This window comes from Cyprinus carpio, chromosome B22 (assembly GCF_018340385.1).
Source record: "Cyprinus carpio isolate SPL01 chromosome B22, ASM1834038v1, whole genome shotgun sequence".
NCBI lineage: Eukaryota > Metazoa > Chordata > Actinopteri > Cypriniformes > Cyprinidae > Cyprinus > Cyprinus carpio.
This window is the reverse complement of record NC_056618.1, coordinates 32399144-32425822: the sequence shown is the minus strand read 5'-3', so window position 1 is coordinate 32425822 and position 26679 is coordinate 32399144. Positions and strand designations below refer to the sequence as shown.

Here is a 26679-nt window from a genome sequence, read left to right as displayed (position 1 = left end):
TGTTTAGGCGTTATACCAAAAACACCCACTGGATGCCACCGAAACTCCATTGATTTTTTTTAATGCATTTCTCTCAGTATTACGTCTACGTCAAAATATGAAGTCTTGAGATTTAGACATTTCCAGCGATGTGTATTTTCAAGTGACTTCAAGTGACGTGACATTCAGCCAAGTATGGTGACCCATACTCAGAATTCGTGCTCTGAATTTAACCCATCCAAAGTGCACACACACAGCAGTGAACACACACAAACCATGAACACACACCCGGAGCAGTCCAGATTATAAAAAGTTTTGATTCTAAAAGGCAGAGGGGGAGGAGACCGCTAAAAGATTTTGAAATACCCTTTCTATGAAAACGCAATGTCTGATGAGAAACATGAGATAAGGAAAAAGTGTACGAAATAAAGACTTTTTGTGACAAAGGTCAGAACTCCTGTTATGATCAGAGATGGGTAGTACAGGGATCAGAAAGTAATAGTCCTGCCATATGTTTATTCCACCCAGGAACTCAGCTGAACTCATTCTGGCTGTTTTTCGATTTTAAATGAAAGATTAGTGAACAATAAAGTAGATATTAAAAATGAATCTGGGCCATGTCTGGCTCGCTGTGCACTTTAGTGTTGGGCCGATTGACTCAAGCCGGAATCAGGCAGTGAGTCCACAGGCATCTGGCCCAAGTGGTAAGTCTCCGGCAGGCGAGAATCTAACCGGAACTGGCCTGAGTGTATTTTGCTATCTGGGATGACTTTTTTCCTCACAGCCGGAGAACTTTAAGCCCTGGAAAGTGCTCCAGATACTTTAGGAAGGACTGTATGTCGTTAAAAGTAGCTGCTGCACTGAGAGACTATTGAGACTGTATTAAAAATTGTTCTGTATTAACATTTAATATATTAATAAATAGAGTACATGGGGCAGATACCTATTATTCATAGAAAATCTTAACTTTAATCTTTCAACTCTCAAGTAACAACAGACTCCTCAAGTGAAAGATAAACATTAAAGGAAGGTTGAAACAGTGCATGTGTTTCTGTCAGAGTAGTGACTTTTTCCCTGCAGCTGCACACCAGAGAACTTTAAGCCCTGGGAAGTGCTCCAGATACTTTAGCAAGGACTGTAAAAAGTGAAAGTGAAAGTCGTGACATTTGCCAAGTATGGTAACCCATACTCGGAAATGGTGCTCTGCATTTAACCCATCCAAGTGCACACACACTGCAGTGAGAAGTGAACACACCGTGTACACACACCTGGAGCAGTGGGCAGCTATTTATCCAGCGCCCAGGGAGCAACTGGGGGTTCAGTTCCTTGCTCAAGGGCACTTCAGCCATGGGTAATGAGGGTGTAAGAGAGTGCTCTTCATTAACCCATTGCCCTGCGACTTTCGGGTTACAAGTCCAACTCTCTAATCATTAGACCACAGCTGCCCCTAATGTATGTAGTCATAAGTAGCTGCTGCACTGAGAGACTATTGAGACTGTATTAAAAATTGTTCTGTATTAACATTTAAAACTTGTTTCTGGTAATTAATTATGATTTTATTGTTAATATAAATTATAAATAAATTAATAAATTAATATATTTTAAATAGTCTTAGTAGCAGATGGAAATCATTTAAGAACAATAAGCAGCATTTTATTACAGTTTTATCCTGTGTTTTATAGGTTTGGTTTATATAATTTTTTGAAGTAGTTAGGTTTTTAACTTATAGCCGGATTGATTTTTTTTTTTTTTTTTTTTTTTTTTTTTTTTTTGCTTCTCACATTAATAAAGAAAATAATACATTATTACATTAGTAAACTACTTTTAGAGAGAAAAACATAGTGAGTATCACGATTTCACAATCATCTTTGATAGCCAAAGACTGCTTTAAAGTGAAGTACAACAATAAGCAGTATCAGATATTTTTTTAATTGTTTAAATGACATTAGCAGATAAAACACAGAGTCTGTAAATCGTCAGATTACACTTTTACCTTCATTTTAACACAGTGCTTGTCTGAATTTGTTAATAATTTGATTCGGTGTAAATAATGTCAGGATGAAATTGTTTTTCATGTGTGCAGGTCACTGTTGTGGACTGACTGTTGAGACAGAGGTGAATTTTAGAAAATTAACTGACTCTGTGGATCAACATCTGGATCTGCTTTTAGATGAAACCATGGCCTCCACAATGAATCTCTCTGAAGAATGTGACACACAGATAAAGACAGTCAAGAGGTGAGAAAACTTGAAATGTTTCACATTTTTAATGTTTAGAAACAATAAATGTACACTGCAATAGCATTTTCATTTATAGTCAGATTCAGGGGCGTGAATCAGATTGATCTGAACACATGGATGTGTCTGTGAGGAAAAAACAACGTCTCTTTCAGATCTCTGCAGAGAGGAAGACTCTTCTGTCAAATCCAGGTGAGATATTATGAGTGTCATATACATATACGGTCACTGTGATTTTGCCAAGTACGACATGTTCCTAGATCCACATCTTTTGTTGATCCTGGATCAACATTATTATTAAAAATATAGACTTAACCCAATCCCTACCCCTAAACCTAATCCTACCCATAATTTATTCCTAAAATCAGTGGGAAATGATAGCTGTTTAACAAGGGTGTAGAACCACCTAACCCTGATTTTAAGCCTAAAACATTTTTTAAGCCTAAAACAACTTTTCATTTCATGAAAAGTTATATCTCAATTCTGATTGGTTGATTGGAATGTTGTTCCAGGATCAACAAGGATGTTAATCCAGGAACATGTTGTACTTGGTGAAATCACGCTCACCCATATATACTGTAGGTGTGGTGTGTTATGGATATTGTCACCAGGTGTCTCTGTTGCTGCTGGATGTTTCTGTGTCTTTATCTATATGTGTGTATTGGTCAGTTTTCTTCTATAATATATAAATAAAAAGAGTACATATGGGGCATATACCTTGTATTCATAGAAAATTAAACTTTAATCTTTTAACTCTCAAGTAACAACAGACTCCATAAGTGAAAGATAAACATTAAAGGGAGTTTAACATTGAACCGTGAAGGTGTTTCTGTCAGAGCAGAGTGAGATTTACAGAAACAGTTTGTATTGCTGTTATATTTCAGTCTGTGGCAAAATTAATCTCCTGAACCCAGCTGTGTGTCCATGAAGAGTGACCGGTCAATGGGTCATCCACTTACTTTCAGCTTGGGAGACACATCTGCTGATCTGCATTTTTACTTCTGTAAGCTACTTTACAACGCTCTGGAGTTATTGGATACGTTTGGATCACATGAATCGCAAACATTTCTATGCAGCCACCACTGGAATCATGATCCATGAATAAATGGATCTGTTATGATAGTATAGGTAATGATAAACACTGTAACTGTCACAAAAAAAAAATACATGAAAATAGCCTAATTTGTTTTATTTAACAATAATAGTCTTGTCTGGGCTAAAATTTGCCTATACGCATTAGATATAGCATTACACTTGCATAAAAATAATAATAGCCATTATTATTATTATTGTTATGGCTACTTTGTCACTACCTTTGGCCATTCAAGGTAGAAAGACTCAGAACTCTTTAGTGTTTTGCAATTTTAATAAAGTAGCAATGCTATAATAAAATATACACACATTTTGGAAAAGTTAGGGTATTATAGTTATATGTGTTTTATTTCAACAAAGTTATTACATTTAAAAATTTAAAAACTGTCAAAATGACTGCCTTGGTAGTTCTAGTGTTAATTTACCAATGTGTCTTAATGTTTACAAAAATATTCAATATTTGTTTAACTACAGTCAAAAACATAAAGGACCACAATCAAGTACAGCAAAAAAGAGCTTATATTACCATTTTTAAGGTTGGTTTTGTGTGTTTATGTGTGTGTGTGTTTGTGTGTGTGTGTGTGTGTGTGTGTGTTTGAGCGAGTGCGTGTGTGTGTGTGTGTGTGAGTGTGTGCGTGTGTGCGTCAACACAACAACCCAACACAAAAAACCACTAAAAAAAAGTATTAAAAAATTTAGAAATTTGTGAAATCCTCTCTGTAGATCAATGTCCACTAAAGTAGAGAAGATGAATCCATATGTTAGCTGACTGCTGTACAAAGATGAACATGAATCTAACAAACAGACAATCCAGTCAAACTCTCACTTTTAACCTCAGTATCTGAAGACACTGATGTTTGAGCATACAGTGGAATTTATTTGCAGGTCTGATATAATTCAGTGAGGTTTATTAGTATTCATGCTTTAACTCTTTAACTTTTGTGTATTAATCCTTTGGTTCACCTTCTTTATGACTGAATGCAGGTCATTCATTCAAATAATTTCTGTGATGAAGAGCTTTAAGAGACTACTGAGTCCAGATTACCCAGAATTTACTGAAAGAGATTGTTATGACGATGAGGGTCATAACAGAGTCAGAGAGGGGCTTCTGAAGATCACACTCCTCATCCTGAGGGAGATGAACCAGACAGACCTCGCTAACACACTACAGACCAGTAAGAGCTCTGGATCAGCAGATTATAGCCTGTGTTTTTATTATCAACCTTATGTCTTCAGTCACTAATGTTCCTGAATGTCATAACACATTATAATATCTAACATATCAAAGCTAAAAATAAATTTCTAATATATTGCTCTGTCAATAACAACAATTATTTCCTTTGCTCAGAACTGATGCCTGTGTATCAACAAAAACTCAGATCCAGACTACAGGATAAATATCAGAGAATCAGTGAAGGACTGTCTTATCATGGAGACTCAACACGTCTGAATGAGATCTACACAGAGCTCTACATCACAGAGGGAGGCAGTGGAGAGGTCAATAATGAACATGCGGTGAGACAAATAGAGACAGTGTCCAGGAGACCAGAGACACAGGAGACACCAATCAACTGCAATGACATATTTAAACCCTCACCTGGACAAGACAAACCCATCAGAACTGTGCTGACTAAAGGAGTCGCTGGAATTGGAAAAACAGTCTCTGTGAAGAAGATCATTCTGGACTGGACTGAAGGAAAAGCCAATCAGGACATTCATTTCATTTTTCCACTTCCTTTCAGGGAGCTGAATTTGATACACAAACATCTCAGTCTTGTGGATCTTCTAAACCACCTTCACACAGAAACCAAATAATTAAAGTCAGTGCATTATGATGACTACAAGTCATGTTCATATTTGATGGTCTGGATGAGTGTCGACTCCTTCTAGATTTCCAAAACAATCAGAGCTTGTCTGATGTGACAGAACCTACTTCCTTCTGCTCTCCTCTGGATCACCTCTCGACCAGCAGCAGCCAATCAGATCCCTCCTGAGTGTGTTGACCAGGTCACAGAGGTATGAGGATTCAACAACCCTCAGAAGGAGGAATATTTCAGGAAGAGAATAAATGATCAGAGAGGAGTTTGGACTGCAGCTGGAGAAGGTGTTCAGCTTTGTACATCTGAGTATACAGGAGTTTCTTGCTGCTTTAGTCAAGCTGCTGTCCTTTTCTGAAGAAAACACAGGACTGAGGAATGAGTTCAGGTCACCAATGAGCAATTTACTGAAGAGAGAAGTGGACAATGCCTTACAGAGTGAGAACGGACACTGGGATCTTTTCCTCCGGTTCCTTCTAGGTCTCTCACTAGAGTCTAATCAGACTCTTTTACAAGGCCTCTTGAGAAAGACAGTAAGCAGCTCTGATATCAATCAGGAAACAACTGCATACATCAAACAGAAGATCAGGGAGAATCGCTCTCCAGAGAAATCCATCAATCTGTTCCACTGTCTGAATGAACTGAATGATCGTTCACTAGAGCAGGAAGTACAAACATACCTGAGCAGAACAGATGACCGTCGTCTCTCTGGAGTCAATCTGTCTGCTGCTCAGTGGTCGGCTCTGGTGTTTGTGCTGTTGAACTCAGAAGAAGAGCTGGATGAGTTTACACTGAGGAAATATGATCCGTCAGAAAAATGTCTTCTGAGGCTGCTGCCAGTGATCAAAGCATCTAGAAAGATTGAGTGAGTATTTTACAGTGTCTCTGTTTTATTGACTTTATTTTATACAATAGGCCTGTGTTTCTCTACACTGTTTCTGTATATTTTGAGGTCTTTCTTATTTGACACACTCAGCTAACATCACAGATCGCTCTGCTAATGATCTGATAAGTTGAATCAAGTGTGTTTGATAAGAGAGATTAATCCAAACTGTACAAAGTTGAGGTGCCTTCAAGAACAGGCTTATGACTCTGATTTTACAAATATTGGATTGGTATCATCAATATTGGTCATCATCAGTCACTTAAAAGTTGCATTCAGGTTTGTTGGAATAAATGAAAATAAATCAATTTCAATCTAATAATTCATAAATATAACAATCCAATTTCATTAAGTTATTAAACAATGTTTCTTAGTAAAACTGAGGAAAAAGTAGAAGATATTTAGTCAATGCGACTTGAGGAACAACAGATGCATGTAATCATGTGTAGCGTGAACCAGACAAATTAAAGATTCGATCGGGAGCCTGGTTGAAACATGAGCCGAATTCCACAGAAAGGCAGGATGTTGTAAATCAACTCCCAGCACCACAGTCTGATAACCGACCAACTCTTTCACAGAACAGCTTTCAACATTAACACCATTAGAACAATTATTGACAATTTCAATTCGAAGAAGAGATTGTCTAATTTGGGGCAAGTAATCGAAGAGATGGACAGTCTGACACTCACATGTAAAGCCATGACAGAGAAAACAAGATCGTTGGGATTGACTTCCCCCCACCTAGCAAAACCAGACTGAAATTCCTAAGGAGACCTGTTAACCCCTCTGGTCTCCACAGGACATATCCTTACTCCCCAGAATGGCACAGAGAATGCCTTCCAATGCATATATGCACCAAAATGAACTCAAAAAAGACTTCAAAATGGATATCAGTCCATTGCTTAACTCCATATCATTTATGTAAACGACACATTTGATTTTAATGTTTCTAATCACTTATTGTGTATGCCTTTTTTAAATAACTCTTGAATAGCTTAAGGGCTCATATTCATGTTTAGTATGTGTGTGTTCGAATATTCTTGCTTGAAACGTTTCTGACCATTAGTTATTTGTCAAATGTATCATATTCTTGTTATAGGAATCATGTCCAAATTATACCCTGCAAGAGCGGGAAAATTCGGACCACAAGCTTGATAAGATAACATATGATTTATGAATAGGTGGGACAGACAATGCAACACCCTGAGAAAAGACAGTATCTAATTGGTCAAGACAACATTTGAGGTGGTGGCCAAAAGGCCAGTTTAAATACTCAGGACACCATCAAATTTTGCTTTTAGCTTTGCTTGTAGTTTAAGCTTTTAGTCATGCTTTTAGTTTTTAGCTTTTGTCAAGCTTTTGCTATCAGTCATGCCGGCTTTTAGCTTTGCTTGTAGTTTAAGCTTTTAGTCATGCTTTTAGCTTTTAGCTTTTGTCAAGCTTTTGCTATCAGTCATGCTTGCTTTTAGCTTTGCTTGTAGTTTAGCTTTTAGTCATGCTTTGTCATCACTTTTAGCGTTCTTCGAGCGCCGTTCCAGCGTGCTTCGGCCTGCACGCCTGCTGCTACTTAGCCACGATGAGAAGAAAACACCACCTAGTCTCGTCAAACTTTACTTCTTTTCTTTTCCGTTTGAGAGTTTCGTGTTCTGAGTTAAGTTTTGTAACGCCGTGTCTCCGAGTCTGACCTCGCGTGCCCGTCTGAAACTTCAACCAGCCCACAACTCCGCATCTTCAGCCTACGCCCAACCACGGGCTTCCCAAGACGTCACTTCAACGACTACTGAACTTCCAGCCAATCAGCAACCTCGGGAAACCCCCTTTTCAGCGACGACAAAGGGAAAACCCGTTAAACAGGCAACGCAAGTAACCTCCAGACTCACATCTGTACTGGTGTTATCTAATATAATTTTAACCTCATTGAAGAACTCAGTGCGAGGGTTAATTAAGTGATTAAATGGTTGTTCATGTCTATGCAATTTCACGTATTGCTGTAAACTTGGGATTTCACATTTTCATTCTCTTAAACTCACTCTTTCCAAACGTTCTATCCTCCTGCAACTTGTGTGAATGTGTGAGTGCGTGTGCTTATGTGTTTAGATTAGTTTATATGTCTTAGATTTATCTAATAAAGCCTTATTCATATTGAAAAGAGAAGTATCTTGTGTTTTGTGCTCACAAGTTAATGTCTTAAACTGCCGATCTTGTTACTGTGCTAATTAATAGTGTTTTCACTATACTTTGGATATTAATATCCAGCACAGATTTGATGTTATACGGCTCGTTCAGTGAATCGCTGGCCGTTTCATTGATCAGCCGTGAAACAGTGATTCTGTTCAAATTCCCTTTAAAATCTTAAATGATTCCCTTTGAGCTAAATTGACCTGTTTCCCTTACACATGTGACAGTCATTTATGGTTCTGCCATTTTACTCTTTTTTTTTTTTTCTCCAGAAAAATGTGTTTGAAAAATATGAATATATTAACACTCTGGGAGATATCTATGATGATAGTGGCTTACAATCCTTCCAGAATCTTAAAACTCAATATAATCTGCCAGGCACTTCCTTTTTTATGTATTTGCGCATTAGATCGGCCCTACGGGCATATGGGGTGCCCTGGAACTCTCAACTGCCTATTCACCCTTTGCGCAAACTAATCCTTCACTCTGAGGAATTTCCCTCTTCTGCTTCAGTCATCTACCTTTTTCTTCTTGAGCATTCATACAAACCTTTATCTATTACAACTGTCTGGGCTAAGGATCTTAATGAGGATGTACATGTTTTATTTTTCGGACCAGATATGGGGAATGTTTTAAATTGTCTTCTAAAAACCCTAACCACCAAATGATTAATTGGAAATTGCTGCATAGGGTTTACTTGACACCAATGAAACATTTTCATATGAATCTGTCTTCTTCTCCTAAGTGCAATCTCTGTTCACAAGGATCTTTAGGCACATTTTTGCATTTTTTTGGGAGTGCCCCTCTCTCTCTCCTTTTTGGTCTCAGCTCTCACAGGACCTTTCTTATTTGTTGGGTACTGAGATTTGTATGACTCCATGCCATTTTTTCATGAATGACTTTTGGGACCTTACCTTGTCCGTCCAACAAAGATGTTTACTGTTAGCTGCTCTCACTGCAGCAAAAAAGTTGCTAGTCAATCATTGGAATCCTCCTCACACAATGGACAGACGAACCTGGGCAGTATATTTGTTGGACATTATCTTGATGGAACTCTCAACTTCTCGTATACATGGGTCTAATGTGAAAACTGTTAATTTATGGCATTCATCTTTTAATGTTGTGTCATCTTTTCTAAAATCTTTGTAAATATTATTTTATTGTATTTTATGTATTATTATATTACTTAATTTATTTTTATTATTATTATCTATTTTACTTTATGTATTTATTTATTATTTTTCTTCTCTACCCTTAAGTCTACCAGGGGGTGGGATGGGTTGGGATGGGTTTGAAATTTGTACAGTTGCTTCTTTGCTTGATACTACTGTTCACAGAAAAAAAAATAAAAAATCAATAAACAGTTGTTAACAAAAAAAAGAAAAATATGAATATATTAACATGGATAAGGCTAGCTCGTATGATTTCATGACACTTTGTTTGTACATCAGATATACATGTGCAGAAATCTTCAATAACATTAAACATGTTTAATTTGACAACATTCAATAATTTCTTGAATTAGAAAACTTGTCTGTTCAACAAAAATCATCTGATGAAAAAAAAAAAAAAAAAAAAAACTATACAACACTAACAGTTTACACAACTTCCCAGGAGTAAGGACTCATTTTGGCATCAAGTGAGGACTACAGTTGGGCATTAATTGTAATCTTGACTAACTAGTAACCTTTATTAACAAGTGTTTGTACAGCATGAGTTGATCTCTGGTTGACCAATCTGCAGAAAGATGTGTTTTATGTCCGCCTACATGTGGAGATATATATACATTTTTTTTCATTATATATAATTAAAAAAGTGCTGCTTTCTCATTTTTCTGCTTTGAGTATTTAATCAGGAAAACAAATGATCACAATGTATTCGGTCTGTACAGCTCCACTATAAGCAGACTGAATACAAATTAAAATACAAAATCTTCTTCAGTAGTTAATGTTAAGACTCAAGTAGTTTGGGAATATTCATGGGAATATTTGGGTCCTGTTTGTTGAGTCAAATCTGAAGTAATTTCTGTTTGAGTCTGAAGTCTATTAAAATGGGTCACTGTCTGTGTCTGGTTTAATAATTTATATATATATATATATATATATATATATATATATATATATATATATATATATACAGGTCCTTCTCAAAAAATTAGCATATTGTAAAAGTTCATTATTTTCCATAATGTAATGATACAAATTAAACTTTCATATATTTTAGATTCATTGCACACCAACTGAAATATTTTCAGGTCTTTTTATTGTTTTAATACTGATGATTTGGCATACAGCTCATGAAAACCCAAAATTCCTATCTCAAAAAAAATTAGCATATTTCATCCGACCAATAAAAGAAAAGTGTTTTTAATACAAAAAAAGTCAACCTTCAAATAATTATGTTCAGTTATGCACTCAATACTTGGTCGGGAATCCTTTTGCAGAAATGACTGCTTCAATGCGGCGTGGCATGGAGGCAATCAGCCTGTGGCACTGCTGAGGTGTTATGGAGGCCCAGGATGCTTCGATAGCGGCCTTATGCTCATCCAGAGTGTTGGGTCTTGTGTCTCTCAACTTTCTCTTCACAATATCCCACAGATTCTCTATGGGGTTCAGGTCAGGAGAGTTGGCAGGCCAATTGAGCACAGTAATATATTCCATGGTCATTAAACCATTTTACCAGTGGTTTTGGCACTGTGAGCAGGTGCCAGGTCGTGCTGAAAAAAAACGAAATCTTCATCTCCATAAAGCTTTTCAGCAGATGGAAGCATGAAGTGCTCCAAAATCTCCTGATAGCTAGCTGCATTGATCCTGCCCTTGATAAAAAACACAGTGGACCAACACCAGCAGCTGACATGGCACCCCAGACCATCACTGACTGTGGGTACTTGACACTGGACTTCAGGCATTTTGGCATTTCCTTCTCCCCAGTCTTCCTCCAGACTCTGGCACCTTGATTTCCGAATGACATGCAAAATTTGCTTTCATCCGAAAAAAAGTACTTTGGACCACTGAACAACAGTCCAGTGCTGCTTCTCTGTAGCCCAGGTCAGGCGCTTCTGCCGCTGTTTCTGGTTCAAAAGCACACGCCTGTGCACGGTGGCTCTGGATGTTTCTACTCCAGACTCAGTCCACTGCTTCCGCAGGTCCCCCAAGGTCTGGAATCGGTCCTTCTCCACAATCTTCCTCAGGGTCCGGTCACCTCTTCTCGTTGTGCAGCGTTTTTTGCCACACTTTTCCTTCCCACAGACTTCCCACTGAGGTGCCTTGATACAGCACTCTGGGAACAGCCTATTCGTTCAGAAATTTCTTTCTGTGTCTTACCCTCTCGCTTGAGGGTGTCAATGATGGCCTGCTGGGTTAACCTCTTACCCATGATTGCGGTTTTGAGTAATGAACCAGGCTGAGAGTTTTTAAAAGCCTCAGGAATCTTTTGCAGGTGTTTAGAGTTAATTAGTTGATTCAGATGATTAGGTTAATAGCTCGTTTAGAGAACCTTTTCATGATATGCTAATTTTTTGAGATAGGAATTTTGGGTTTTCATGAGCTGTATGCCAAAATCATCAGTATTAAAACAATAAAAGACATGAAATATTTCAGTTGGTGTGCAATGAATCTAAAATATATGAAAGTTTAATTTGTATCATTACATTATGGAAAATAATGAACTTTTTCACAATGTGCAAATTTTTTGAGAAGGACCTGTATATATATATATATATATATATATATATATATATATATATATATATATATATATAATTTATAATAATCTGTGTTTTTCGACAATTATTTTGGACACATGAGTCAAGCTCTCATAACTCATTTTTCATTTTCTGTATATTCTCTGCAGTCTCTCGTGCTGTGATATTACACAGAAAGGCTGGTCTGCTCTGATTTCAGCTCTGAGATCAAACCCCTCACACCTAAAAGAAATTGATCTGAGTGATAATAAACCAGGAGACTCAGGAGTGAAGCTGCTCTACTGGAGGATTCACACTGTAAACTGAAGAAACTACAGTAAGTCTCATCACATCTCAGTAACTGTAAAGATTGGAGTAAAAAGTAAAAAACTCAGATGTGTTTTCTGTAGAGGGGGTTTTGTTTGATGCCTTCTCACCCTCAGTTCAAAACCTTTAAATGGGTCATGAACTGCCTGTTTTTTTTTTTTATTATTTTGTACTGATCTCTGAGGTCCACTTATAATGTTATCAAGATTTTTACATCAAAATCATATTTTAGAAGTAATAGGTGATTTTCTGTCCTGTTTTGACCCTCTCATCAGAACACTCTGTTTGGATAGGTGTTGAGGATTGTAAACTTAGAAGTGAACACCATCTGCTATGATTGGCTAATAGATGTGTATGTTTAACATTGTACATTCCTCATAGATGAACGCTGCTGTGGTTTAGATTCAAAATGCATAAATAACTCAATACATGTCAAACGATCTGTAATAATAGATAAAGCAAGAGTGACCATGTAATGAAAACAGTTACTCACACTTGTGTGTTGTGACATTACTGCTGGATCTAATATAGTCGGTACAGCATCAAATTTAGTTTCAATCTAACTGAAAATCCTGCGTTGAATTGTGCCTTGTTTGTAAACAAATCCATGGTAAAATAAAGTGAACAAAAGACAAGAGTTCTTATTGATGCGGTCTGGATCTTCATTAAAAATAAAGTTCATCCATTCTTTTGTAATGTTAGGATCAGAAGGAAGGCAATGCAAAGACTGTTTTTTTTTTCATAGCTTGGCACTGCACAGCGTCTTGCTGTGTAGACCTGCTTGTCTGTCTCTCTTGTAAACACTAGGCTGCATTTGTGAATCAGTGGGTGGGGCTAAACAGGCAGTGATTTAGACTTGGGGCGGGGCTAAACAGGCAGTCATTTAGAATTGGGGGCGGGGCTAAACCTGCAGTGATTTAGAATCGGTGGATGGAGCTAAACCTGCAGTGATTTAGAATTGGGGGTGGGGCTAAACGGGCAGTGATTTAGAATCGGGGGTGGGGCTAAACGGGCAGTTATTTAGAATCGGGGGTGGGGCTAAACAGGCAGTGATTTAGAATCGAGGGCGGGGCTAAACAGGCAGTGATTTAGAATCGTGGGTGGGGCTAAACCTGCAGAGATTTAAAATTGGGGGTGGGGCTAAACAGGCAGTTATTTAGAATCGGGGCGGGGCTAAACAGGCAGTGATTTAGAATCGGGGGTGGGGCTAAACCTCCAATGATTTAGAATCGGGGGTGGGGGGGCAAACGGGCAGTGATTTAGAATCGGGGTGGGGCTAAACGGGCAGTTATTTAGAATTGGGGTGGGGCTAAACAGGCAATTATTTAGAATCGGGGGCGGGGCTAAACAGGCAGTGATTTAGAATCTGTGGGTGGGGCTAAACAGGCACTAAACCTACAGTGATATAGAATGCTAAACCTCCAATGATTTAGAATCGGGGTTGGGGCTAAACAGGCAGTGATTTTAGAATCGGGTGTGGGGCTAAACAGGTAGTGATTTAGAATCAGGGTAAGGCTAAACCTACAGTGATATAGAATCGGTGGGCTGAGCTAAACCTGCAGTGATTTAGAATCGGCGGTGGGGCTAAACGGGCAGTGATTTAGAATCGGGGTGGGGCTAAACGGGCAGTTATTTAGAATATAATATAATAACAAAATCAATCAGTGATTTAGAATCGAGGGCGGGGCTAAACAGGCAGTGATTTATAATAATAATAATAATATAATAATAAACTTTATTTTCTATAGCGCCTTTAAAAGTTACATCTCAAAGCGCTTTACCAAGGCATACAGAAAAAAAAAAAAAATACATTGAGATTGACCATCAGAGAAACATATCACATATATGCTAACCGGAAAAAATACGTTTTAAGCGAACGTTTTAAAAATACTAAGGGATTCAGCCTGTCTAATTTCAGTAGGAAGAGAGTTCCAGAGTTTAGGTGCCACAGGAGAGAAGGCCCGGTCACCCATACAGCGTAAACGAGTTACAGGAATAGTTAAGAAGCCAGAATCCGATGAACGAAGATTACGCATTGGGGTGTAGACAGTTAAAAGTTCAGTCAGATATTCTGGAGCTAAACCATGCAGGGCCTTGTAGATAAGCATAAGAATTTTAAAATCAACGCGAAACCTAACCGGAAACCAGTGCAAGGACTCCAAGACTGGAGAGATGTGCTCACTTGTCTTGGAACTTGTCAGGACTCTGGCAGCTGCGTTTTGAACATACTGCAATCTGCCTAAAGTAGATTTCGAGACCCCCGCGAGCAAAGCATTACAGTAGTCTATTCGAGAAAAGACAAAACGTATTGATCAGTTTTTCAGCCACTGAAAAAGACAACATGGGACGCAGTCTTGCAATGTTTCTAAGGTGAAAAAAAGGATACTTTAACCATGTTCTGAACATGAGGATCAAAAGTTAAGTTTGAATCAAAAATCACCCCCAGATTTTTAAATTTAGCTTGAAACTCCATAATAGACCCATCCATCTTTAAATTTAAGATATTAGCTTTACGTATTTGATGGGGTGAACCAATCAGCATAACCTCAGTCTTGTCACTGTTGAGACAAAGAAAATTTTGAGACATCCATATTTTTACCTCCAATATGCAATGTTCAAGAATTATCACCAGGTTTTGAGTGAATACAAATCTGAGTGTCATCTGCGTAAAAATGAAACTTAAGACCAAGGGATCTTAGAAATAGCCCAAGGGGAAAAATGTACATACTAAAAAGTAAGGGACTCAAAACTGAACCCTGTGGAACACCAAACTGCACTGAGCCAATATTGGACCTGCAACCCACCCAGGGACACAAACTGCCTACGATCTGATAGATAAGACTTGAACCAATTTAAAGCAGTGTCAGTAACACCAAAAACTTTTTCCAATCGAGAGAGTAAAAGAGAATGGTCTACAGTGTCAAAAGCTGCACTGAGATCGAGTAAAATCAGGATGGACAAAGAGCCAGAGTCAGCAGCAATTAAGAAATCATTGGTGACTTTAACCAATGCTGTTTCAGTACTGTGCAGTTTGCGGAAGCCAGATTGGAGGGGCTCAAAAAGATTGTGCAAAGTAAGATGAGTATTTAACTGAGAGGCCACAGTTCGCTCAAGTACTTTAGCCAAAAAAGGCAAATTGGAGATGGGATAAAAATTATTGATGTTTACCCAGTCTACGTTAGGCTTTTTTGGTACAGGTGTTACAGCAGCAATTTTGAGTGCAGCAGGTACAACACCCGTGTTCAGTGAGTTATTTATTATACTCAAGACGACTGGGCATATTGATGCAAAACATGATTTAAACAGGCAGGTGGGTATTGGATCAACTATGAAAGTGGCAACTTTCATTTGTGAAACCACATTACCCAGAGAGACAGGATCAAGTAAGCTAAAATTTGAGAAAAAAGTGCCGGAAAAATTAGGGATACTAGGAGCAGAAGCAGACGCAACAGGTGTAATTGATTTGCGTGCATTAGCAATTTTGGAACTAAAATGATCAAGAAACCCATTACAAAGCTGATCTGAGGCAGGTACATTGGAGGAGCTGTTACCTTTGAACAGTTTGTTAATGGTATGAAACAATTTTTTGGGGTTATTTTGATTATTATCAATTATCTGAGAGAAATACTGAGATCTGACAGATACAATCTCTGCCTTATATTCAAGTAAGTGGTCTTTCCAAGCTTGATAATGAACATTCAGGCCAGAGGTACGCCACTTACGCTCCAGCTTACGACCCGCTGCCTTCCTAGAGCGCAGCTCACCATTATACCAGGGAGCAGATCGTACAAAGGCCACAGACCAGGATTTCATCGGTGCAAATAAGTCCAAACCAGAAAAAAAAACAGTATTTAACAGAGAGATGTTGACCTCCAGAGGGTCTGATAAAGTAAGGCCACTTAAGGAGGATGCAATAAAAGCAGAGAAGTCATTGAGATCAATGGATTTCCAATTGCAATAATTTACAGTACGGAAAGGGTAAATGTTAGTATGCAACAGTTCCATACTAAAAAGAATAGCAAAATGGTCAGACAATCCTAAATCTGTGACAGAAAACTGTGATAATAATGATCCATGAGAGATAACCAGATCTAAGGTGTGCCCCTTAATATGTGTGGAGCAATCCACATGTTGCTTCAAATCAAAACATTCCAATAAGGACACAAAGTCCTTAGTCATTACAGAGTCTTTTTTTGTCCATGTGGATGTTAAAGTCCCTTAGGATAAGAGTTCTTTCAAACTTAAGACACGACATAGACAGAAAATCAGCAAATTCAGTTAAAAAGTGTTCAGCAGTCTTAGGAGGTCTGTAGACTATGGCTATGACAGTCGAGATGGGCGCAGAGACACTCAGCACAAGACATTCAAATGAATTAAACAGAGGAGTGACCACAGGACTTATAGTGAATTGTCAATAAGTCCCCCACCACTGCCAGAGGGTCTCGGGGAATCGAACAATCCATAGCCAGATGGAGTAAGTTCATTAAGCACAAGCCCATCAGATTGTCTATGCCATGTTTCCATCAAATAGACCAAGACCAGTTTGTTTTCGATGATAATATCTGATAACAACAGCGCCTTATTGTTAACAGAGCGTGCGTTAAAAAGAGCCGGGGATGGGGCCAGGGTTGGGGCTAAACAGGCAGTGATTTTAGAATCAGGTGTGGGGCTAAACAGGTAGTGATTTAGAATCAGGGTGGGGCTAAACCTGCAGTGATTTAGAGTCTGTGGGTGGAGCTAAACCTGCAGTGATTTAGAATCAGTGGTTGGGGGGGCTAAACAGGCAGTGATTTAGAAGCAGGTGTTGATCTTCTACTGCAGAGGTGGTGCTTATCCACGCTATTACATCATAGAGTAGAACATTCCACAAGCTGTCGTTTTGGCCTGGCTTCAAGATCTGTTTTATACTACTGAGTTCTGAAACTTACTGGATGTTTTTAATATCACAATGATCTCTTATACTGTATGTCAAAAGAGCAAGACAATTTTGGTTTCTCAGTTCAAGACCCCTTTAAGCTGCAGTCACATTAACATTAATAGTTTGCAGGCAAAAATCATCCATTTACTATTGTCAATAGTTTCAAACCAAGCAGCATTATGTCAGTAAAATTGAAACATGCTAAATATGTGTGAGGATATTTTGCCCTCACACAAAACTCCTGATCATGTGGATTTCTGTTAAAATGACTGGATTTCACCATTTGTGAAAATCTGTCAAACATGGTAATGTGATCTCACCTTTATTTCTGGATTACGGCATATTTAATTGAAAACATAAATGAAAAGTCTACAGGAATTCTAGTCAAGTGAAAATATGTGACTAGATTCATGAAATACAATCGGAACAAATTTCTCCTTAAATTGATTGTAGAACCGTTTATTGCATTGAATTATTTTTATTCTTTACTGCACTTTGTTATTCTTCTTGTTACTTCACTACAGTGACTAATGAACTGTATGTCTCGCACATTCACAGAAAACAGCTTTCTTCTGTGTTAAAAATAGGATAGTCAACATGGAAAAAAAATGACCCTGAATTGAAGTTAAGAAAATAACAAAGCAAGAAAATAACAAATATTGATGATACTTTGCTTTCCTTTAATAACTTAAGACTAAGTACTTATTTGATACCACAGCTAAAACTACTAGCCTAAGAAAGTTCAAACACGATTAAAGAGACAAGTGACCAGCCAGTAAAATTAAGAACAAATACACAAATTACCAGCATAGATAAATACAACAGAACAATTTTAAAAAGTAAAATAAGGTTAGTAGTATTCAGGTACAGAAATGTGATTAAGTTTAAAATAACACTGCATAGTGTTCACTGTATAAATTAAAAATAAAATAAACATTGACAAATCTCAAATCTTTTTTTATTTTTATCATGAGCATTAATGACAGCAGCAGGTATTTAGAGGCTGCTGTCCCTTTGAGACCTGATGCACAGATCCAATATAATAATACACATCCAATTTCTTTCTAATCTATTCTCGTTCACTAAAGACATAACCGACTGCATTTACCAGAATGATTGTCGAGATTGGTATTTTGTCATAATTGTATGTTTATATATGTGTCTGTTCAAAGGCAAGGAGTGAAGGAGATATGAAAGTGGATTCAGTTTGGTGTTACATGCTTCTTTGCGTGTGCACGCTTCATTGTGTGTGGCTATGAACATAGAAAACAGCGTGCAAGTAACGCATCAAGTTCCCTTAAGCTTTTTCTTACGTTTGAATGGTTTAAAATCTCTTGCATGTGTAAACGTGTACAAATTATAAACTTTCACTCTACCATGGTTAAATTTTGCAATTAATCCGTGGATGCCATGATGTCGTACGGATAACGGATCAACTACGATCCGTTCAACCACTAATATCGACCACTTGGCTGTCTTTAGACAGTCTAATCAGCTATTTTTGTGCTACAGTGACTCTACTTAGGGACGAGCAGTATCAAAGCAGAGGCTTTCTCACTGGATAGGGGATGCTTTTGTGTCTGCTTATGTGAGCTGGGGACAGGAATCCCCTCTCAACATCAGAATACGATGCAGGCTATTGTTTAGTCATGGGCCTGGTCTAAAAGCACATCTATTTGGGATATATGCTTTGCAGTTGGCTGGTCCTCTCAGAATACTTTCCCCATGTTTTACATGCTAGATGTGCCATCCTTGACATCTCAAATGTTTTTGTTGAGTCACTAACATTACATTACTGTGTCTGCCCTGTGTTCAGTGCAGTTGCTCATTCATTCTGACTGGATATGCAAATTCAGTATACCTTCACAAAGACTCTTGGCAAAGACATTTCGGAGATAGCCATGCTCGCTGCTTGATCAGTGCTACAGCTAATGCAGTTTGCATAGATTAGCGACAGTTGGTCAGTTTACTGGCATTATCCTATAAAACTTCAAAATTTTTGCTGTTGCCACATCGATGCTTTGTAATGTCTTGTTGCCCCTCTCAGGGAAATGAGGTTACGACAGTAACCGGAGACGTTTTCATGTCGCTCGTAACCACAGAAAGACAGCGGGTCTAGAGATGCACCATGCAGTGACATCACTTGCATTACTTAGAACGTTAATTATAAAAGAGTAGATTTCACATCATAGATGCAGTGCATCTGTGCCGAACCATCACAAACAATAACACAGAAGGTGAACTTCTAATTTTGCTATTCTACGATCACCTGCGTCTTTTTCAGCTTAATTTTCTAGGTCAATGCATACACTCATGAACATAAATTGGTTTCTATGTGTCGGTGTCTGCTGTTGATAGCTTTGTTGTAGCATCCTTTCAGCGGATAATGGATTTCACGTGATGGGCATCACACTGCTCAGTGCATTATCCCACCACCTGTTACTGACTGTTCACTTGCTGCCTAAAAATTTCACCCCTCGACAGGTGCCATTGTAACGATATAAACAAATGTTATTTACTTAAACTTTCAGTGTTTTAGTGTTGTGGCTGGTCTGTGTTTGAGTTGTGAGAGAGAATATACTACACAGACATTGTTTTAAAAACAATTATGTACTTATCAGTTATAAATAAATTATATTCAATAATTCAATAGTTCAATAATTTATTTTAGATTTAAATACAAATGTGTATAATAAAAGACATTTGTTCGGTATGTTAAGATGTTGACATTTTGTCAACCTGACAAAGCTTTCTTTTTAACTTTTTTTTTTTTTTAATCCACAGCAATTTACAAATGTAAACTACAAGCAACTCTGGTAGCATTCTTTATGTATTCGTCACTAATCCTGAGACTTTTCATAATTTCTTTGAATATGTTTTTTTTTTCCATCTTTTTTACTTTCAGCTTTAGTTAAATTGTATTCAAGGGGAAAAGTGTTATCACAGTCTCTGGTTTGTTTTTTCCCTTCCTATCAGTGCAGCTTTGGGTGTCTCATACTGCTAATTTGGACTCCAAGACCATAAAACAGATCCAAGTAGAGGCCAGGATGGAGCAGCAGGAATGTTCAAGACACTCAAACAGCACGAGCAAGGCAAATACATATATACATACATGAGATCGATGTCTTTCTGTCTGTCTAATATTCACTAGATAGATATAGATAGATGTATAGATAGACAGACAGATATGCATGCATAAAGATAGAAGTTTACATATACATTCGGTTTAGAAGGTTAATTATATGAAAAAAAAAAGTTTCTATTTGTTATTGTTTTTAACGAAGCATTAACACGTTAGACTGCACCCCATAAACACAATCAAGCCTAGAAAAAAAGCAGTCAACCACCCCTTTAAAAAACTGTCAAATCACAAGACTGCTGTAAATAATGCAAAACTAACTCAGAGATAAGACTCCGGATGAGATCAGTGAATCAGAGCTCTGCATGATGATTGAATCATTATCAGTAAACAATCAAAAACCATTTGATTGGATTTTCTCTCACAATTTTTGCTATAAAAAATGTGCTTTAGAAATACATTTACAGCAAACAGAGAAAAACTGACATTAAAAAGTCAAGGTCAGCAAATGGTGCTCAACAACGGCGACTTCAAACTGTTTTCAATAAAACATCGACATCAAAACCTCTGCTAATGGTTTTGTATGAAATAATTAAATTCTGGATTGTAATAAGTGAAGATACTGAGATCTAGAGAGATCTGTTAGTGTTTGATGTTCTGTTGCTGCCAGTCACGTGACATTTCATTTTTTATTTACTTATTTATTTTTTATAGTGAAGGTGTTTAAACATAATAATTCAGAAATTAGCTGTAAAATATACAGTGCTTTCAGCTTATCTAAAGTTTATTTTTATTTTTATTAATTACAGATTATTATTGCAATTTTACATAACACATTGATTATGATTTTTCTATTATGCCAAAAATCATTAGGATATTAAGTAAAGATCATGTTACATGAAGATATTTAGTAAATTTCCTACCGTAAATATATCAAAACTTAATTTTTGATTAGTAATATGCATTGCTAAGAACTTCATCTGCACAGCTCTAAAGGCGTTTCTCTCCCCCAGTCTGGCATGAATGGCTCGAATAGTTCCTGTATCAAATGAAGGCCCGCCTTCTGAAATACGAAATGTGCTGTGATTGGTTAGCTGGGCCAGTGTGTGTCGTGATTGGTTAGCTGGGCCAGTGTGTGTCGTGATTGGTTAGCTGGGCCAGTGTGTGCCGTGATTGGTTAGCTGGGCCAGTGTGTGCCGTGATTGGTTAGCTGAGCCAGTGCTGTAATTGGTTAGCTGGGCCAGTGTGTGCTGTGATTGGTTAGCTGGGCCAGTGTGTGTAGTGATTGGTTAGCTGGGCCAGTGTGTGTCGTGATTGGTTATCTGGGCCAGTGTGTGTGCCGTGATTGGTTAGCTGGGCCAGCGTGTACCGTGATTGGTTATCTGGGCCAGCGTGTGCCGTGATTGGTTAGCTGGGCCAGTGTGTGGCGTGATTGGTTAGCTGGGCCAGTGTGTGGCGTGATTGGTTAGCTGGGCCAGTGTGTGCCGTGATTGGTTAGCTGGGCCAGTGTGTGCCGTGATAGGTTAGCTGGGCCAGTGTGTGCCGTGATTGGTAAGCTGGGCGAGTGTGTGCCGTGATTGGTTAGCTGGGCCAGTGTGTGCCGTGATTGGTTAGCTGGGCCAGTGTGTGCCGTGACAGGTTAGCTGGGCCAGTGTGTGCCGTGATTGATTAGCTGGGCCAGTGTGTGCCATGATTGGTTAGCTGGGCCAGTGTGTGTCGTGATTGGTTAGCTGGGCCAGTGTGTGTCGTGATTGACAGCACTCTGCGCCTAGTCGTGAAATGTCATGCCCCTTACCATAGCTGCCTGCTGTGAGCTTCAGTTTAAATATTGTGTCAATATCAAATCAATTTGAGCTTTATTTAAACCCGGATGGTTGTAACCACACTAAGTTTGTCTGCCTTGGGAAAGCTAGCGATATTGATATTGTAATATTGTAATATTTACCATTAAATAATCAGAGGAGTACAGAAAAGTTTATGAAAGTGTCCCTCCACAATACAACAGCAAAATATATAGTATTTTTATGTTACATTAAGGTCTAGCACACCTTCCTGAGGAAAGGATATGGACCAGAAGACATTGCAATTACTAAATGATATTTAGACAGACTTAAAGATCTATACTTATTATTATCTTATTATTGTTATTATTTCAGTTATTTCGCGTTAAATGTAAATAAACATGTGCCAACAATATACTTGCTCTTGTGAATTTATTTTGATGTTAATTACATTGTGTGAGCTGTCTCTTTATACCGCGTGGTTTATATACATGTTGCTGCTGATTGGGCTGACATGTTTGACACACCCACCAAACAAAGAAAACGCATCTCAAACCTCGAACCCCGTTACACACCGTTTCCATGAAACATGTCGTTCAAATCGGAAACCGTTTCAAAATGGAGGACACCGGTTTGAGCTTGAACTTGCTCCAGTTTGTAACGCACCGTCAACAGATTGGTTGAATTATACAGGATTTCTGATAGACGTGTGTGTCGTTCTTTAACGTTCCGCCTGGAAACAAAGATGCCGTGCCGCCAAACCCTCATATTAGGACAGTGGTTCTCAACCCGTGGCCCGTCACGAATTCAAATGCGGCCCACCATGCTGAACACAATTTTAAAAAATTACTTTCAGTTTTACAATTCTTTTTATTTTTTACAATAATTTAAACATGTAATAAAGAAATAAGATATAGCCTAATGTTTTTATGTAAAATTATTTTGTTTTTCATATACTATTTTCAGACATGAGCAGACCTACTCACATAACGTTCCGCATTTAACCAACACATACAAGCGCGCACTTTGGCAGAATTCAATTCAAATAGTCATCAACAGCCATTAGTTCGGTAAAATTGAGCATCAAAATGGACAAATTTGTTTTTAAGGGAGAAAAAAGAAATGTGGAAAATGCCAGCGAATGAACACATACAAACAAGAATAGTCGCAGTATCAGTAGTGAAAGAGAGTGCTGGATTTTCGGTTTGCTCCGCAATTCACTTGAAGAAGTTCAGGCAAAAGGAAACACCCATACTATGCAGCAATCATCCTTAATTGAAGAAATGTGGCAAAACATCTCTGGAGAGAACCTCATATTATTAAATTCGAAAGTGCTTTCCATATTTGGATCAACATAGGCTACATTTGTGAACGCACATTTTCTGCAATGTCGCGCATCAAGTAATGCTCCCGTGCGTGTCTTACAGACTGCATCTTACAATCACAACTTCATTGTGCTGTTACTCCTTTCGAGCCGAATTTCACAAAATTGGTCAGCTCCCAACAACATCAGGTGTTTATTTATGGGGAGTAGAATTATTTATTTCAATGAATGTAATCGATTAGATACCATAATAATTAGGCTATAATATTATAAATCATGTTGGTTTGTATTGGTGATGTAATATGTAAATGATATGCGTGCGGCCCACGAGACTTGCACTTGGACCATAACACGGCCCGGTGGAAAAAAAGGTTGAGAACCACTGTGTTAGGAGAAAGCCGTCGTGTTTACAACTGTGATGACGAGCGCTTATCAGTATCAACTAAACGCTGGATTCTCAAAAGTATATGAAATATTTAAAGTTCCCTGCATAGAATCTTTAAAATACGTCCGAGAGTTTTACACACCGGTCTGTTATAAATCCTACAAATCCACGCCCCTAAATGTGACGATAAATGAAACGAACTGTGATTGGTTGTTGGACATGTCGGTAAAACAGCTTCATGGGCGGGCCTTGGCCAAAGTAAGCTGCCATGAATTCCAGGGCCCGTATTCATAAAGAATCTTAATGCAAAAAGTAGCTCCTAGTGACAAAATTCTAAGAAAATTCTTAGAAATGTGGGCGTTTACTCTTAAAATTAAAGAAAAAATCCTAGTAAAGAAAAAAGTAATTCAGAAAGCATCTTAACCCTTAAAAGAGGTCTTAAGGTCAAACTTGTTAGGAGCACGGACGAGGACTTTTAAGAGGCTTAAGTTTCTTTAGCAGAGGAGAAAATGGCAGAAAGATGAAGAGGGAGAAGAAATGTGTTGCAGACAATGGATGACAGGGAGTTAATAAGACGCTATAGATTAGATCGTGCAGGGATCATGTTTGTGACTGATCTTATTAGAGATGCGCTAACATCTCAGACACAGCGCAGAAATGCCATAGCGCCAGAACTGAAAGTAATCACTACATTACGATATTTGGCAACTGGGAAAATGCAACAATGCAGTAGTGATGATTTGGGTCTGTCACAACCTTCTGTAAGCAGAGTGATCACACAAACAATTACAGCACCTTTAAGAACCTCTTTTTGTGTCGCAGTTCATTTCGTTTCCACTGGACTTTCCCACTTTTCAGGCTCAAAAAACTGCATTTATGGAAATAGCAGGCTTTCCTGGTGTTGTCGGAGTAATTGATGGAACCCACATCCGAATTATTGCACCGTCGGAAGACGAGGACGTTTATGTTAATAGAAAGAGGTACCACAGCATAAACGTTCAAGTTGTCTTCAGTGCAGATTATAGGATTGTAGACATTGTTGCAAAATGGCCTGGTGCAACACATGATGCCAGGATACTGGCGGAGAGTGGCCTGAGAAATCTGGTTTGAAGGACGTCGTATTCCAGCAAATTGACACTTGTTAGGGGACAGTGGTTAATACTTGTAAACCATGGCTCCTCACACCTTACCTCCGTCCTGACCAGGGGTCACAGCTAAATTACAACAGGTTACAGTGACAACATACACTTAATGTATGTGGACTTCAAATTTAGAGAACAACACATGTGTTGCAGGAGTATTTGTAGGCTACTCTACTTCCCATAAATAACCTACCATTATGTTTTGAAAATATCAACTGAATTCTGTTCATTTTCATTAACTCACAGAGCTCACAAGAAAACATGAGCCGTAGTTGAGCGGGGTATTGGTCAACTAAAGAGGCGCTTTCACATTTTGCATGGAGAGGTGCGACTGGCACCAGGAAAGGTCTGCAAAGTGATAACAGCCTGTGCAGTGCTTCATAACATCTGTAAAGCTAGACAAATTGCAGACCCTCCCACGGACAATCGGGCTGATGAAGAGGATGATGAAGAATACCCTCCACAAGGGAGGGATCTGTCCCAAAGTGGGAATCCTTACAGAGCCCAGTTTACTAATTTGCATTTCATGTAAGTTACAGTGAATGTAATATAAAAATCGTGACTAAACAGACACTAGCCAACATTTTCATTAGAAAGATATTATGAAGACACAAAAAACATATTATTTGTTATTAGTTTTATATTTGAGTAGCTCAATTTTTAGTTAGTAGTACTCCTCCTGTAGATGGAGTACTATTTTTTGCTGCTTTAGGACATCCATCTCCATCTCCAGTTTTTTGTCTACTAGGGATGGTGTTGGAGCAGCTGCGGTGGCAGCAGAAGGCAGGGAATGAGGCGCTTCTGGCTGGGGGTCACCCATCTGCGATGTCGACGGTCCCCTTTCCTCTGCTGAAGGCTCTGTGCTACTAAAAAGGAGAAAACATTTAATCTCTGTTATTTAAAATAAATTTAGGCCAATTTTGTTTTGTTTTTTTCAGTTCATAGAATGCCAGATAGAAATATGAGAAATGGCCTTGCCTATGTTAAATAAAAATGTGTCTTTATATTGTGTTACTTGGCTGTTGGTTCATTAAAATTACCATTTTTGTAGTTCCACCAGCTGAATCATTGAGCTGTCTGTGCCCTCCTTCAAACCGGTAATACTTGTTTCTGAGTGACCTAAGATGTTGAACACAGTTTGGGCTACTTGGGACAGCTGTTTAGCAGGGCTAACAGTAAACACTGTTTCTCTGTCCAGTTGGGCTTTCTCGCCCTTCTTGGTTTTGATTCCATGTTTGATACAGTAGAACCAACATTCAAACCAACACTTAAATAGACAGCAATCAGTGTAATTGGAAAGAGTGGAACAATTTTTATCATTCTAAGCCAGTCAAATACCTTATAGGAAATTAAAAGCATGGTAAATAAAAAAAAGGATTTATATACACACATATAATGTGTGTGTGTGTATGTGTGTGTGTGTGTGTGTGTGTGTGTGTGTGTGTGTGTGTGTGTGTGTGTGTGTGTGTGTGTGTGTGTGAGAACGATCAAATAGGAAAAATTATGCATGTAAATTTAAAGTGAAGGATTAGAATAGACCCTGTACTTAAAATCACTCTTTTTTTCCTTCTTGGACAACCAACCAATCACAGTCTTCAAAAGATTGTGTCATACATAGCAACGAGGTCAACCCCGCCTCCTCACTAAGATGAAAGTTTTTGTCTTTTCCTTAATCAGAGTTGCTCTCAGATCGGTCCCGAATCGCTCTTAAGCTAAGACTCCTATGTAAAAGTTTTTAAGCTAAATTAAGAGTTTTCTGAGAGGATTCTTAGAATCTTTATGAATATGGGCCCAGATCTTCAGTTGTCAGCTACGAGAGACTACCTTCATATAAACAACACTCAGAGTACAGAAT

The 26679-nt window shown here is 38.2% G+C and overlaps 1 pseudogene; it reads left to right on the top strand.

The window, feature by feature from the left end:
• The first annotated feature begins 4317 nt into the window (after positions 1 to 4317).
• Positions 4318 to 25680, top strand: LOC109077960 (annotated as a pseudogene).
• Positions 25681 to 26679: the final 999 nt, after the last annotated feature.